The sequence below is a fragment of the Elephantulus edwardii genome, unplaced genomic scaffold (assembly GCF_000299155.1).
Source record: "Elephantulus edwardii isolate Elephantulus edwardi_28Jun2011 unplaced genomic scaffold, EleEdw1.0 scaffold00131, whole genome shotgun sequence".
NCBI classification, from domain to species: domain Eukaryota; kingdom Metazoa; phylum Chordata; class Mammalia; order Macroscelidea; family Macroscelididae; genus Elephantulus; species Elephantulus edwardii.
Window position 1 is genome coordinate 8,043,655 of NW_006399881.1, and position 14,666 is coordinate 8,058,320.

Below are 14,666 nucleotides of genomic sequence, written 5' to 3' on the forward strand. Positions count from 1 at the left end.
TCATTGTCCAACTCTCTGATGCGTAACAAGTGATTGCAAAGACCATAGCCTGTATCAGATGCACCTTAGTTTCCAGAGTGACACCATTGCTCTTCAGTACCCTTAAGAGATCCCTAACAGCAGACTTTCCCATTGCAATACATCTTTTAATTTACTGGTTGCTGCTGCCAAGAATATAGATTGTGGAGCCAAGCAGACTAAAGTTGTTAACAATCTCAATCTCTTCACCATCCATCCTGATGCTGCCAATTGGGCCACTGGTGAGAATCTTTGTCTTCTTGATATTGAGCCTCAATCCATATTGCAAGCTGAAGTCCTTGACTCTTTGCAGCAAGTGCTTCAGGACCTCCTCAGTTTCAGCAAGCACTGTTGTGTCATCTGCATAATGCAGATTGTTGATAGATCGTCCACCAATCCTGACGCCACACTTCTCCTCATAGAGCCCAGCCTCCCGGATAATCTGTTCTGCATATAGGTTGAAAAGGTATAGAGACAGGACACATCCCTGGTGTACACCCTTCCCAATTTTGAACCATGCAGTGTTTTTCTGCTCTGTTCTGACGACTGCTTCTTGGTCCAAGTATAGGTTTCACATGAGCACGATCAAGTGTTCTGGGATTCCCATTCTTCTCTGAGTCAGCCAGTTTGTTATGATCCACACAGTCAAACGCCTTTGCATAATCAACGAAACACAGATAGACATTCTTCTAGTGTTCCCTGCTCATAGGCTGCCCAAATAACAAACAAGCCTGTCTTTGAGGAAGTGCAACCAGGGTGCTCCTTTGAGGCAAGGATAGTGAAACTTGGTCTTAACATATTTTAGGCATGTTGTTAAGAGGGCCAATCCTTGGAAGAGTCCATCGTGCTTATAACGATGGAAGATCAGAAAAAGAGGGGGAGACCCTCAAGGAGATGGACTGACAGAATGAGTAAAGGCGGACTTGATTATGTCAGAGATGAGGAGGATGGCACAGGGTTCAGAACCAGTGTTCATAAGGTTGCTATGAGTTATAGTTGACTCGACAGCATTTAACAACATTTACCCAACCCACGTGGCCCACTCAGGATACACTGATCTTCCCCAACTGCAGAGTTGGTCAGATAGATCTCTATGTTGATGAACTTAAAGGACGGCTTCTCAGCTAACAATCAGCATCACTTGGGAACTTGTGAGGACTGTAATGCCAGATACAGAAATCTTCAAACCTTACTGCAGACTACTGACTCGGAAAATCTACTGGTGGAGAGCCCAGGTATCTGTATTCTGTCATTCTCATACAGACTGACATTTGAGAATTGTCCTTGTTACCCAGGGTAACCATATTCCCCTTGGCAGTGATTGGTTCCTGAATCCAAGCGTGGTAATTGGATGCGAGGTAGTCATGTGACTGCCATTAGCCCAGTCAGACTAAAACAGACCTCCTGCCATCAAGTCATTCTGGGTCCTGATGACCCTCTAGTCTGCTGAACAGTGTTGATCTTTCTCCCTCAGAGCAGCTGGTGGGTTTCAACCACTGGACTTTGAGTTAGCACTTAATGCACTGTGCCACCAAGGCTCCTTAGTCATCCTAAAGGGAAGGCTAATTAAGCCATAGTTATAGGGCTTTTGTTTTTCTTCATTTCCCTTTGGCTACCTATTCTATACACACACACACACACACACACACACACACACACACACACACGTTTACAACACCACCACTTAGCATGTTACCTTCCTTGCTTCTCAGAGCCAACATGTGACCGTGAAGGAGGCCAGGCTTAGGGCTGAGCTGATGGGATTACAGCAAAAAAGGAGCCAGAATCCTTACAATGTGCCCCTGGTTTTCCTGTTCCCTGATGTAATACATTTCCTTATGACTTAATCCAGTTGGGATTTGTGGTGTTGGATACTGATAGCCAAAAATGTCTCATTGCAGGTGAGACCCAAGGAAATATGGGGCTGCTGAGCGTACTGCAAATATTATTATAGTATGAAGAAGGGCATAGTTAGGTTAACAGAGCATAGTTAGGGTGGTTTGTTTTTTTCACCCTCACCAAGTTTTAAAACCCTGCAGTCAGGTGGGGTAACTATTACAACCTGAAAAAGCAATTTAGGACAAATAAAATGAAGCATTAACTGTTTTATGCAGTGGGTCCCCAGTTGGTAACTTGGCTAAATATACATATAAAGTACGGGAGAAAGAGGAAGTTATTTCAGACACTGGGGATTAATGTACAATGATCCCAGAGCATTTTGTGGTGACAGAAAGGACAGAAGTGTTCCAAAATAGGATGAGAGTATGCGGAAAAGACATAGGGCTCAACCTGTTGGATGATGGCAAAACGGGGACAATTCAAACAATAACAAATAGTGATAAAATTGTATAATAAGGCAAAGACTAAGATGTTCCTCCTTGAGTTTTTACTGATACAAATAAATAACTGAATAAAGAAAGAAATGGGAAAGCTGATACAGTTCTCCCCTACAGAAGAATTCCAGTGAATTAATGTAAAAAAAAAGTACCATTATAATGCCACAGTATGGTTACTGTCACAGAAATGGCCCATTGTTGGATGTTAAATTTAACCACCTCTGAAAACCCACTGGAGGGTCAGCTATGGATCGGTTCTAACTCAATGGTGGTTGTTGTTGTTATTGTTATGTGCCGTCGAGTCGCTTGCAACTCATAGCGACTCTACATACAACAACCCTAAACTCTGCTCTGTCCTGTGCCAATCGCACTATCTCTGACACTCCCATCCCAATTATCCCAGTCACTGAATCAATCCACCTCATAGAGGGCCTTCCCCTCCTGCGTTGTCCCTCCACCCTCCCAAGCATGATGTCCCTCTCCAAGGACCGGTCTCTCCTCACAACATGTCCAAAGTATGTTAGATGGAGCCTCAGAATCCTTGCCTCCAAGGAGCCACCCAGTTTAACCCTTTCCAGGACGAATCTGTTTGTTTTCCTAGCAGTCCATAGTACTCTCAATACTCTTCTCCAGCACCACAGCTCAAAGGCATCAACTCTCCTTCTGTCCTCCTTGGTCATTGTCCAACTCTCTGATGCATAACAAGTGATTCTGAAGACCATGGCCTGTATCAAACGCACCTTAGTCTCCAGAGAGACACCATTGCTCTTCAGTACTCTGGAGAGGTCCCTAACAGCATACTTTCCCATGGCAATGCGCCTTTTAATTTCCTGACTACTGGTGCCAAGAGTGTTGACTGTGGAGCCAAGCTAACTAAAGCTGTGAACAGTCTCAATCTCTTCACCATCCATCTTGATGATGCCATTTGGTCCAGTGGTGAGAATCTTTGTCTTCTTGACATTGAGCCTCAGTCCATATTGGAGGCTGCAGTCCTTGACCCTCTGCAGCAAGTGCATGAGGTCCTCCTCAGTTTCAGCGAGCAGGGTTGTGTCATCTGCATAATGCAGATTGTTGATAAATCATCTACCAATCTTGACCCCACAGTTCTCCTCATAGAGCCCAGCCTCCCGGATAATCTGTTCTGCATATAGGTTGAAAAGGTATGGAGATAGGATGTATCCCTGGCGTACGCCCTTCCCAATTTTGAACCATGCACTGTTCCCTTGCTCTGTTCTGACGACTGCCTCCTGGTCCAAGTATAGGTTTCGCATTACAACGATCAAGTGTTCTGGGATTCCCATTCTTCTCAGTCAACCACAGTTTTTTATGGTCCACACAGTCAAAAATGCCTTTGCATAGTCAATGAAACACAGATAGACATTCTTCTGGTATTCCCTGCTTTCAGCTAAGATCCATCTAACATCAGCTACAATATTCCTAGTACCACGACCCCTTCTAAACCCAGCCTGGACTTCTGGTAGTTCTCTGCTGATGTGCTGTTCCAGTCATTTTTAGATAATCTTCAGTAGAATCTTGCTTGCATGTGAAATCAATGAGATTGTTCTATAGTTTCCACACTCTCTTGGGTCACCTTTCTTTGGGATGGGAACAAATATAGACCTCTTCCAGTTAGTTGGCCAAGTGGTTGTTCTCCAGATTTCTTGGCACAAATTGGTGAGCATGTCCAGGGCAGCATCTGTTAGCTGAAATATGTCAGTTGGTATACCATCTATTCCTGGAGCCATATTTTTTGCCATTTCCTTCAAAGCAGCCTGAACTACTTCTTTCATCACCATAGGCTCTTGCTCGTATGTTGTTTCATTAAATTCTTCTGTGTCTTCCCATTCCTTTCGATACAGTGATTCACTATATTCTTTCTATATTCTTTTAATACTTCCTAGATCATTTAACATTCTGCCGAAAGCATCCTTGATTATAGCAACTCGAGGTTTGAATTTGTTAATCATCAAATTGTGGTTTCAGAGGCATGCGAACCAAAAGAACCCATAACCAAGAACCAAATCCATTGACTTCGAGTGGATTCCAAGTCACAATAAAATTACTCCATGAGATTGTCTTAGTATAATCTTCACAGATTAGATGGGAGCTCTGGTGGCCTAGTGCCAAGAAACTGTGCTGCAAACCCAAAGGCACACAGTTTGAGACCACCAGCTGCTTCACCACAGGAGAAGGATGAGCAGTCTCTTCCTGTGAGATTAACTGCCTCTGAAAATCCACCAGAGGGTCAACTATGAGTTGGTTCCGACTCAACAGTACACAACAACAACAGTCTTTACAGAAGCAGATAAGCATTCAGTTTGCAACCAAGCATAAACTATTTACATCAACACCGAGGAGGATCTGGTTTCAAACTGTGCAGCCAGCAGGCAAGACTCCTCCTGGGCCTTGGCTTCCTTTTCTGTCAAATGGAGTTGAGAATCCCTGCCCTTCTGGGGCTGTGCTGATCCTGATTCCTTTCCTGCTGAGCATCCTGGGCCAGGCCCAGCCCCTTGGTTGTCTCATCTTCAGGGCAAGGGCATTCATAGTGCTGACCATGGTAGCACAATGTGAATTAGATACAGACCCTGCACATGCGCAGACTGACTGCCTAGGGCCTACGTACTCCAGCGGGAGTGTGTTCAGTGAGTCCATTTGACTTATTAATTCTCTCTTAAGTCTGCTTGGACAGTGCCCGACCAACCTATGCAAATTATTAGCTGCTTTTACTTTTAAAAAAATTTTTGGTATTGAAAACACAAAAGGCTTTTGCGGTTGTGAGGACCGAGCTGGGTATAGGCTGGCCTGGAGCGTTAGCCCCGTCTCACCACTGAAGAATCCAGTGGGCTCAGCTTCCTCTTTGCATCCATGTCTCCAAGGCTCTGGAATTTCTCGATGCCAGGCAGGGTGGTGGCGAGTTCCACAAGTTAATCCCAGCATGAACCCTGACAGGGTTGCCTTGCCTTCCCTCTGGGTTTTCAGGGTATTTGTATTGGCACAGGACTGTCCTCAGCTCTTTCAAATTGGAACACGCTCTCAGAAAGGGCTGGTCACACCATGCTCGTCTTCGTTGAAGCCAAAGTCTGGTTTCATTTTTCACTAAACTGCCATTTGTAACGTTCACTGAACAGCATGACGGCATGTCCAACTGTCTTCATTCAGTCTGTTCACGGGAGAGGGCCTACTTGTCTCCTGCGAGAGCGTGTGATTTATATCTCCCACTGTGCAATATGTTCAACGCTATTGTGACTGTGATGGTATTCTGGAGGAGAAGAAAATGTGCATGGTGATTTAATTCCAAATGGCAGTAATTTGTTTCTCACCTAAAGCCACCAAAATAGCATAAAAAATAGAGGGTAGGATAGTGCCACTAGACACTTGTATGGTTTGGTTGTAGAGTAGCTTAAAACAGGCACACAACACGTCATCACATAGTCACAGATACAATAGATCATCACAGATAGAGTCATCAAAACTGCTCACCAAATATTTCCAGCTCTCCATTTGCTGCACTGCTTGTAGGGCTACACCCCCCTCTCCAGGCCCGCTGAGCCTGGGTGTGACTATGTGAACAGTTCTGGCTGATGAGTTGGGACCGGAAGTGTTGCTCATCCCTTCTGGGCTAGAACATTTAAAAGCTTGTGGCTCCCAGCTCTCTTTTCTGCAACCAGCAACATTTGCTAAGGTGACTACTCAGCCAGTCAGCCCGAGTCCCTGAGTGACTCCAGTAAGCTACAGAATTTCCCTTCTAGTCTGTGATTAACACATAGTATAAGAAATAAATCCTTGTTGAGCAAGTCACTGAGCTTTCGGGGATTCTTTGTTACTGCAGCATAACTTAGACTCTGCGCACTGTACACTAGTCATAAAATGCATGTGTGGAATGTGGATTCTCTAAAAAGGAAGAGATTTCTGGGCAGGGTTGTTGTTGTCCTTGTTGTTATGATTTGCTGTCGAGTTGCCTGTGACTCATAGCGACCTTATGTACAGCAGCTCTGAAGCTTGCCCTGTTTGAACCAGTCTCACTGACTGTGACACACCTACCCCCATTGTCCCAATCACTGTATCAGTCCATCTCATCTGGGGTCTTTCCTCTCCAGCACTGTCCCTCCACCCTTCCAAGTATGATGTCCTTCTCCAAGGATTGGTCCCTCCTGGCCATGTGCCCAATGTATGTGAGTTGGAGCTTCAAAATCCCAGCCTCCAAAGAGAAACTTGGTTTCATCCTCCTCAAGACAGACCTATTTGTTTTCTTGGTGGTCTGTGGTATGTTCAGGACCTTTCTCCAGCACAATTCAAAAGCATCAGTTCTTCTTCTGTCATCCTTGGTTATTGTCCAGCTTTCTGATGCATGACAATTGCAAAGACCATGGCCTGGATCAGGCGCACCTTAGTCTCTAGACTGACATTGTTGCTTCTCAGTACTCTGGAAAGGTCCATGGCAGCAGATTTACCTAATGCAGTTAATCTTTTTATTTCCTGACTGCTGGTGCCAAGAGTGTTGATTGTGGATCTGAGCAAGCTGTAACTGTTAACAACCTCAATCTCTTCTCCATTTATCATGGTGCTGCCAAGTGGCCCTGTGGTGAGAATCTTTGTTTTCTTGATGTTGGGCTTCAATCCATATTGAAGACTGCAGTCCTTGACCTTCTGCAGCAAGTGCTCAGATCCTCCTCAGTTTCTGCAAGCAAGATTGTGTCCTCTGCATAACGTAGGTTGATGAGTCTTCCTCCAACCCTCCAATGCCACATTCCTCTTCATAAAGTCCAGCCTCCTCGATGATCTGTTCCGCATGTAGATTGGAAAGGTATGGAGACAGTATGCATCCCTGAAGCACTCCCTTCCCAATTTTTAACCATGCAGTGTTTCCTCTTCTGTTCTGTTCCAGGACTGCTTCCTGGTCTAAGTATAGGTTTCGCATAAGCACAATAAAATTTTCTGGGGTTCCCATTCTGTTCAAATTTAACCACAATTTGTTGTGATCCACACAGTCAAATGCCTTTACATAGTCAATGAGACACAGATAGATACCCCTCTGGTTCTCTGTGCTTTTTGCCAAGATCCATCAGACATTGGCAATAATGTCCCTAGTGCCACGACCTCTTTTAAACCCAGCATGTATTTCTGGTGGTTCTCTGTCAATACACTGTTCCAGTCGTTTCTGGATAACCTTCGGCAGGATTTTGCTTACACATCGAACAGTATCACTAACATCACACACTGGTCCATCCTTCTCCTGCTTGCCTTTGAGTTGGCAGTGCAGCTCTACCTACCCCTAAGCCACCAGAGCTCCCTTGAAAATCAGACAGAGCAGGTCTCTTCTGCAGTGCAGGGACTTGCCTTGATTCAGTCAGAGTCAACCCAATAGCAAATGGTGATAGTGGTCACCGCGTCCACCCAGAAGACCCTTAGGTGATGCTCCTGAACTGCAGATTGACTGTGTTACTTGGTAATTTATAGATGGGGAAACTGACACCTGGAGGGTATAAGTGACTTCACTGACCAGTTGGTGGCAACGCTGAGAGTCACCAACCTTCCACATTATCATCTCATTTTTCTGAGGGTTTTACCGTCATAGATTCCACCTTTGACACCCAAGAAGTAAGTGAGCAGGGACTCTGGTGTGACACTGTTTCAATGCCAGTCCTTGCCATGCACTCACTGACTGTCAACTTTGGGAGAAGCCTGATTTGCCTCAGCTGTAAGAATTCTGTGGTGAGGATGGCGTGACAGGAAGAGTCAAGATAAAGTATGTAAACACTTAGCATTCTGGCACCATGTAGTAACCATGTTCATTGTTGCTACTGTGATTATTCTAGGTCTTCATCTCACTGTCTCAATCTCAAGTTCCATACAGGGACTCTGCTTCTTTGCTCTGGAAACAAGGGTTCTGTTTTAGACTACCGTGTGGTTTCTTTTTAGCCCAATGAGCCAGAGTTGCATTTGAAGGTCTTAGGAGGGAGCCAAGCTCTGAGCACTGGGCAGCTTGCCGGTCTCCTCTGCCATCTCCCTTTGCTCAGCGCCCACCCGAAGGGGCCCACGTGATGGCAGAGGGCCAAGGAAACAAAGGCTTTGGCCTTCTCGCTTCAGTGAGCTGTATGTGCTGACTGATGTGATGCCTGGTGATTGAACTCCGTGTCCTACTCAAAGACCCGAGGGGTAAGAGCTGAAGTCACCCACCCACCATTGCAGAGCCATCAGTCCTTAGGACTTTGAGTAAATATTTAACAGTGAGCCCTGAGAACCCACAGCCTTTCATGTTGCCCAACAGTTTGTGTGTAGGAGGTGTGTGACCTCAGGGTGGCTGTGTGCACATCTTAAGGGCTACCTCTAGAGACAGCAAGGGGCCCCTCATTAGTCCTCAGTGTCCTCCTCTTGGGCCTGATGTCATCGTAACACGGCTTCAGAGTGTGTCAGGGAGAATGAATGCTGGACTGGAAAGGCACCCAAATATGTATTTGCAATTTTAGGGTTAAGGGTTGTCTTTCTCTCTCTCTCTCTTTTTTTCCCTTAAGAAACATCTCCTTAAAATGCCTTTTTAAGGTGTTTTTAAAGGCAGATTCCTTTAAAGGAAAAGCAGACAATCAGTCGACCTCTAATATTTTTTGAAGTGAAATAAACACTCATATAACAGACATATCCTGGGGAACTCTGGTGGCCTAGTAGCAAGAAGCTGCACTGCAATCCCAGAGGCACACGGTTCAAATCCACCAGATGCTCTGCCGGGGAAGGAGGGACAATCTCCTCCTGTACCAGCCAGATCCGATTTGACGGTACACACACACACACACACACACACACACAATAATAAAATAAAATAAAAATTAATAATAGTAACAGACATATCCTAAGAGAATGCTCATAAACTTTGTAGCTCCTGGAACTTTTAGCCAGCTCAACATGCAGGAAGTGACCTATACATCTCAAATAAGCCTGTTTGTTGTATGTCTTTTGAGTGCTGGGGTTAAGTAGTAGTGCATCTATTTGTTAGAATACTCTACTTATTCCTATCACAAGTTTGTGTCTAAATTGTTATATAACTTGGATGAAGTGCCTGACTTCCACTCCCCTCAATCCAAGCAGTCAAAAGGCGCCCTGAAAACACTTTCCATTCATTCATCCAGCCAGAATGTTGTGAGTGTTAATAACTTGGTGTTTGCAAAACAAATCCAGCCTCTCCTGCAAAGCAGCCTGTGGAGCGCACTTTGTTGTGTTCAGTATGATGGACTTACTTCGTGTAGTTTACATGGCTCTAGAGGCCTTCAGGATGGGTATGCCCTGTGGTTCTACACTTTCTGAACATTGTCCTAGAGCTGGGGCTGCAGTTCAGCATTTGTTTTCATTTGAGCACTAGAGAAAAACGGATTGTTCTCTCGCAGGTTTTAAGGGAAAAAGAAAGGTACTTTCAAAGCTGTGTGGTCAGCAAGTTGGAAATGACTCATAGCTGAGTCTGCAACAGGTTTTCAGAAAAAGAAGACATTCAGATGACCAACACACACACGAAGAAATGTCCGAGATCATTAGTTATTGTTATGTGCTGTTGAGTTGAAACTGACTCATAGCTGATCCTCCAGTTGGTTTTCAGAGGCTGTAAATGGCACAGGAAGAGATTGCCCATCTTTCTCCCAAGGAGTAGCTGATGGATTCAAAACTCCAGCTTCTGGGTGGGCAGCACAGCTCCTTACCTGCTAGGCCACCAGAGCTCAAGTAAAGCTATAATACAGGAGTTATTTGTCTCCACGGAAAAGGACTGGAGAAGATAGTGAGGAAGGTTAAAAATCCAGAAAGAAAATTCAGAGCACTTGATCTTTCCTGCAACTGGTTGCTCTTATAGAATTGAGCAAGACCTCTCTCTGTCTCAGTTTTCCCATCTGTAAAATGGGGTAGGTTTGACAAGCTGGGTAGATGACTTGTCATTTCTTTCCATATCTAGGTTTTAGTCTATGAAAAGTGCAAAGGGAGGAGATACTGACGAACAGAAAGGGTGGAGGGGGACTAGGGACAACTCTAGTCATACACAGCTCCACCAAGCAAGATGCCGGGGACCCATTTCTAGGTCCCCGATGTATCACGTCCTTTACTAGGAAATCTTGCAACTGAAACCTTCCTCAGGACATTTTCTCTTGCTCAAATCTCAACAGCCTCCCTCCTAAGTGACCTGACATCTAAGCTCTGCATTGAGGAACAGACATTTTCGCAGTAGTTCCCACCCCATCACCGCGCTGAAAGTGGTGGGACTAGGGCCAACCCTAAAGGGGAGGCATCTGAGGGTCGCCTGGTCCCAGGAGTCCAGCAGAGTGGAGCGGGCCCCCCTCCTCCCTCGCCCCAGGCGCCGCCGCCGGGCCTGCCGCCCCTCCCTACACGCCCCGCCCGCTCCCACCTCGCGCGCAGCCTCGCCGCCCCGAGCGCCCAACACGCCACGCCGCGCTGGGCAGCTGGAGAGCGGTCGGGCGAGCGGTCCGGGGGCGGCGCCCAGCCCGCGGCGAGAAGGGAGGAGGGACGCGCGGCCCGCGGCACTAGGGAAAAGGAGGGCCGCGGCACGCGGGCAGCCAGCCGGTCGGCGGGACTCAGGTAAGCGCGCGGCGCAGGCAGCTCCGGCCCCGGCCTCCGCACACCGTGCTCCCGGCACTCCGCGAGCTGGCGACGGGCGCGGGCGGCGCGGGCGCAGCGCCTGACCCTGGAGGCGACACTCCCTCCGCTCCGCTGAGGCTCAGAGTCCTGCCCGGGCCGCCCTGAAAGGCAGAGGCAAAGGGAGCGCTCGGGGGTCCCGCGCCCCAACAGTGAGAAACTCCGCTCCTGGGAAAAGGGACTCGGGTGACGCGGTTCCCAAGGTGGGGGGGCACGGCTATCCAAAACCTGGAGACGGACGCAATCTCTCCCGTCCCGAGGGCAACACAAAGCGGGAGCCTTGCTCCCGCAGGAGATCGACGGGACGCGACTCCTGGGACCCGGGACCCGGGGTGTACCGCCAACAGAGACTGCGGCTGTGCCCGCGGAGCGCAGACGCCCCTGGGCTGGGACAGCCTGGGGCGGCACCACCTGGCGGGGCCCGGGACAGGTGGCCTCGGGCTGCCCGCGTCAGGATGCGAAACAGGGGTCCGGAGGGCATGGGGTGGACGCGTTTCGCAAGGGGCTTCGGATTTCGAGGCTCTCAGACTTGAGTCTGAAGTAAGAGGTGGGCGGAAAGCTGATTGAGGAGGAAGGCGAGGTTTGTTGTGACTGCGGTGCTTGGGGACACTTAGTCTGCACTGAGCACAGGAATCCCAGGGACTTTGTTCCGAAGGCAATTCCAGTGAACCTGGGTTTGAGACCAGAGGAGTCTGCACATCTGGGAAGCCCCACGCTCCTGATCCCTGGACCCATCTGTGGCAGGGCCAGTCAGAGATCCTTTTTGACCCCCACCTCGGAGAAAGTGGGAGAGTAAGAGATGGATGAGATCCTCAGACTTTACACCCTTACCTCAAGTGCGCCTGTTTAAAAGCTTGCTCCCCATATCATAGCGAAATGCTTCCTTTTTGTACCAGCATCCTCACCAAACGTTTTATCTGATGGATAGCCTCACTGCTGAGCACTCTCTCATCTTGAATTTTAAAATGATACTTAGACTAAGGTACCTACGTTTTCATTTTGCACAGAGTCCCCATAAGTGATGCTACCGATCCAGCCCTATCTTCCAGTCCGCAGCAAAAAGGACTCATTTCTTTGGTCGAGTTTTGAGTGGGGTAGGTGATGGGAGAGTGAAGGTCTAGGTGCTGCCGTCTCGCCAGTCTTTCTCAACTTCTCTGCTGCCATTTTACGAGATAAACCTATGAGTAGAACTCCAGCTGAACATTGTATTAGGGTATTTGCTGCTTTTGTGGCATTAATAGTGCATTAAAAGCTTTATTATTAATAAAGGCTCTAATCAAGTTCTTTGTATGACTAGACCTTGTCAGGGGTGTGTGTGAGAGAGACAGACAGACAGATATGACCACAGGGTTCAGGGATTCATGTCAGAATGAGTTGAGGATTTCTTAGTTAAAGATCTAGAGATGTGCTGGGCACTATGTTGGGCTGCTTTTACAGCTCCGAGGCAAATATGCAAAATCAAAAGTAGCTGAATTTTGGAGCCATCCTGGAGTATTGTGTTACAGGACCTCAGCTGGCTAAGAGCCTGGATCAAATTCCCTCTGCTTTTATCTTTCTTATATCCCTGCAAGGTGACTTAACAGGGGATAGAGAAGGTTCAGCTCTCGCCAAGCCCTGAGTAAGTGCAGGACTCAGCATAGCTGTTTTGCCTGTGAATAACTCAGCCAAGAAAACACAGATTCCACGTGTGTGTGCTTTTCTAGAACAACAACAACATGATTTGAAATGGGGGGGGGGTGTTCCAAGCCAAAAAACCTCCTTCAATCCTGGCTAAGGTCTTGTGTGGCAGGTAGAGAAAAAGTGTGAGCAGTGGGGTTTCAGTGGCAGATTTGACAGGAAAAATGTATTTTGGGAAGCAGAAGCAGCTTTCCAGAAAAGACAGGGTGCGTTTGTTCAGGTGTGAGGGAGAACTCTCCTGGGGCTCTAGGTTGGCTGTCAGTTTGGACAGAAAAAGGGACAATGCTGCATATGTACATGGTGCTTTCACTGTCCAGAGGAGACTTACACACAGTTTCCACCTTGCTGCCTTGGATGGCCAACTTGCTTTCAAATACATGAATCAAACCGAAAAGAGCACCATTCAGATTTAAAAAAAAAATGTGGCAGGCGGGGGACAGGGAGGAATGTGTGTCTGTGATGTCATCTTTTGAAGGTAGAAAGGAGAGGTTCTGAAAGGTCTTCCTCACCTCGAGAGAAAATGTTCCCCCCTTTCTAGAATCCTTACAGGTTTGTAGATAGATAAGGACAATGATATTGCAATAGGGGAAGGGAATTTGGAAGCAAATGGACAAAAAGACATTCTGAATAATGCCACTCATAAGCTGGTAGGGGATGGAGGTGAGCAGAGGGAACAGATCTGAATAAAGGAGTGAATGGAAAACCCATTTCTCTGTAAACTCCCATCAGATGGTCTGAAATCCACCCAAAACTTCTGATGGGTGCATGGTATGAGGTAAGGATTTAGGAGGACAGGAGGGATAGGCTAACCCTTTAGGGGAATGGAGAGCCGAAGGCAGATTCCCTCATTTAAATAGCATTTCGAGGAACATTCCATTTAATCCACATACTTCATGCACAGTCCATTCTGTGCTTTTAAAAATTGAGGTATAATTGATACGCAGTCAAGCACACCGTTTAGTGTGCAACTCGGAATAGTTTGGTGAATGCGTGTGGCTGTGTCACCTCGGCCACATCAAGGTTTCAAAGAACTCAGTGCGCATCCTTTGTAGTGTATCATGTCTCCCCAGCCCATGACAAGCACAGATGAACCCCCTAACTACGAGGGGCAGCAGTTAATAGCATAGATTCATTAGCCCTTCTAGTGGGGGTGTCAAGGCATCTCTCTTGGTAGTTTTAACTTATCACGTACTCTTTGGCCAATTGTATGTTCTTTTGAGAGGTGTCTGTTTTTAATTGGTTTGTGTTATTACGTAATTCTTCGTTATTGTTGTTATGTACTGTGGTGTCTGAACTGACTCATAGCTCATCCTTCAGCAGGTTTTCAGACACCATAAGTCACAAGGGAGGATTCGAACCACATGCCTTTGAGTTGGCAGCGCAGCTCTTTACACACTAGGCCACCAGAACTCCCTTGAGCTGTAAGAGGGTGTGTGTGTGTGTGTGTGTGTGTGTGTGTGTATACATGAATTCGAGTTCTCTGTCAAAAATATACATTGCAAATACTTTATTTTGGAAGTATTTTGAGTGTTCACTTGCCTTTAATTTTTTTATATTATCTTTTAAAGAACAGGTGATTTTCACTCTGTAGTTTTCTTTTATAGATTGTCTTTTGTAACTTGTCTAAATGATAGAAATCTAAAATGTCTGGAAGAAAACAGGAGAAAATGATGGCCATTGAGAGGTAGATAAAGATTAGCCAGTTACTGCAAGTGCTCCCCTCTCTTTTTTTTTCTGTTATGTGTAGTGAATGTGTTTCATGTTCGTCGACCCCTCAGATGCCGTGATTTTCTGATTTTCTCCAATGTTCGCTTCCAGGCGCTTCTGACTTCGAATTTTAGGACTTCAAGTTAATCATGATGTGAAAGAAGGTTCCAGATTCACTTAGAAAAAAAAAGTAGCTATCCAACTCTTGCGGGATACAAATATCATTTGTTGCAAAGACTGTATCCTCTGATCCACATTCTATTGCATCCCTTTGGCTCCTTTGCAAAAAATATAAATATAAAT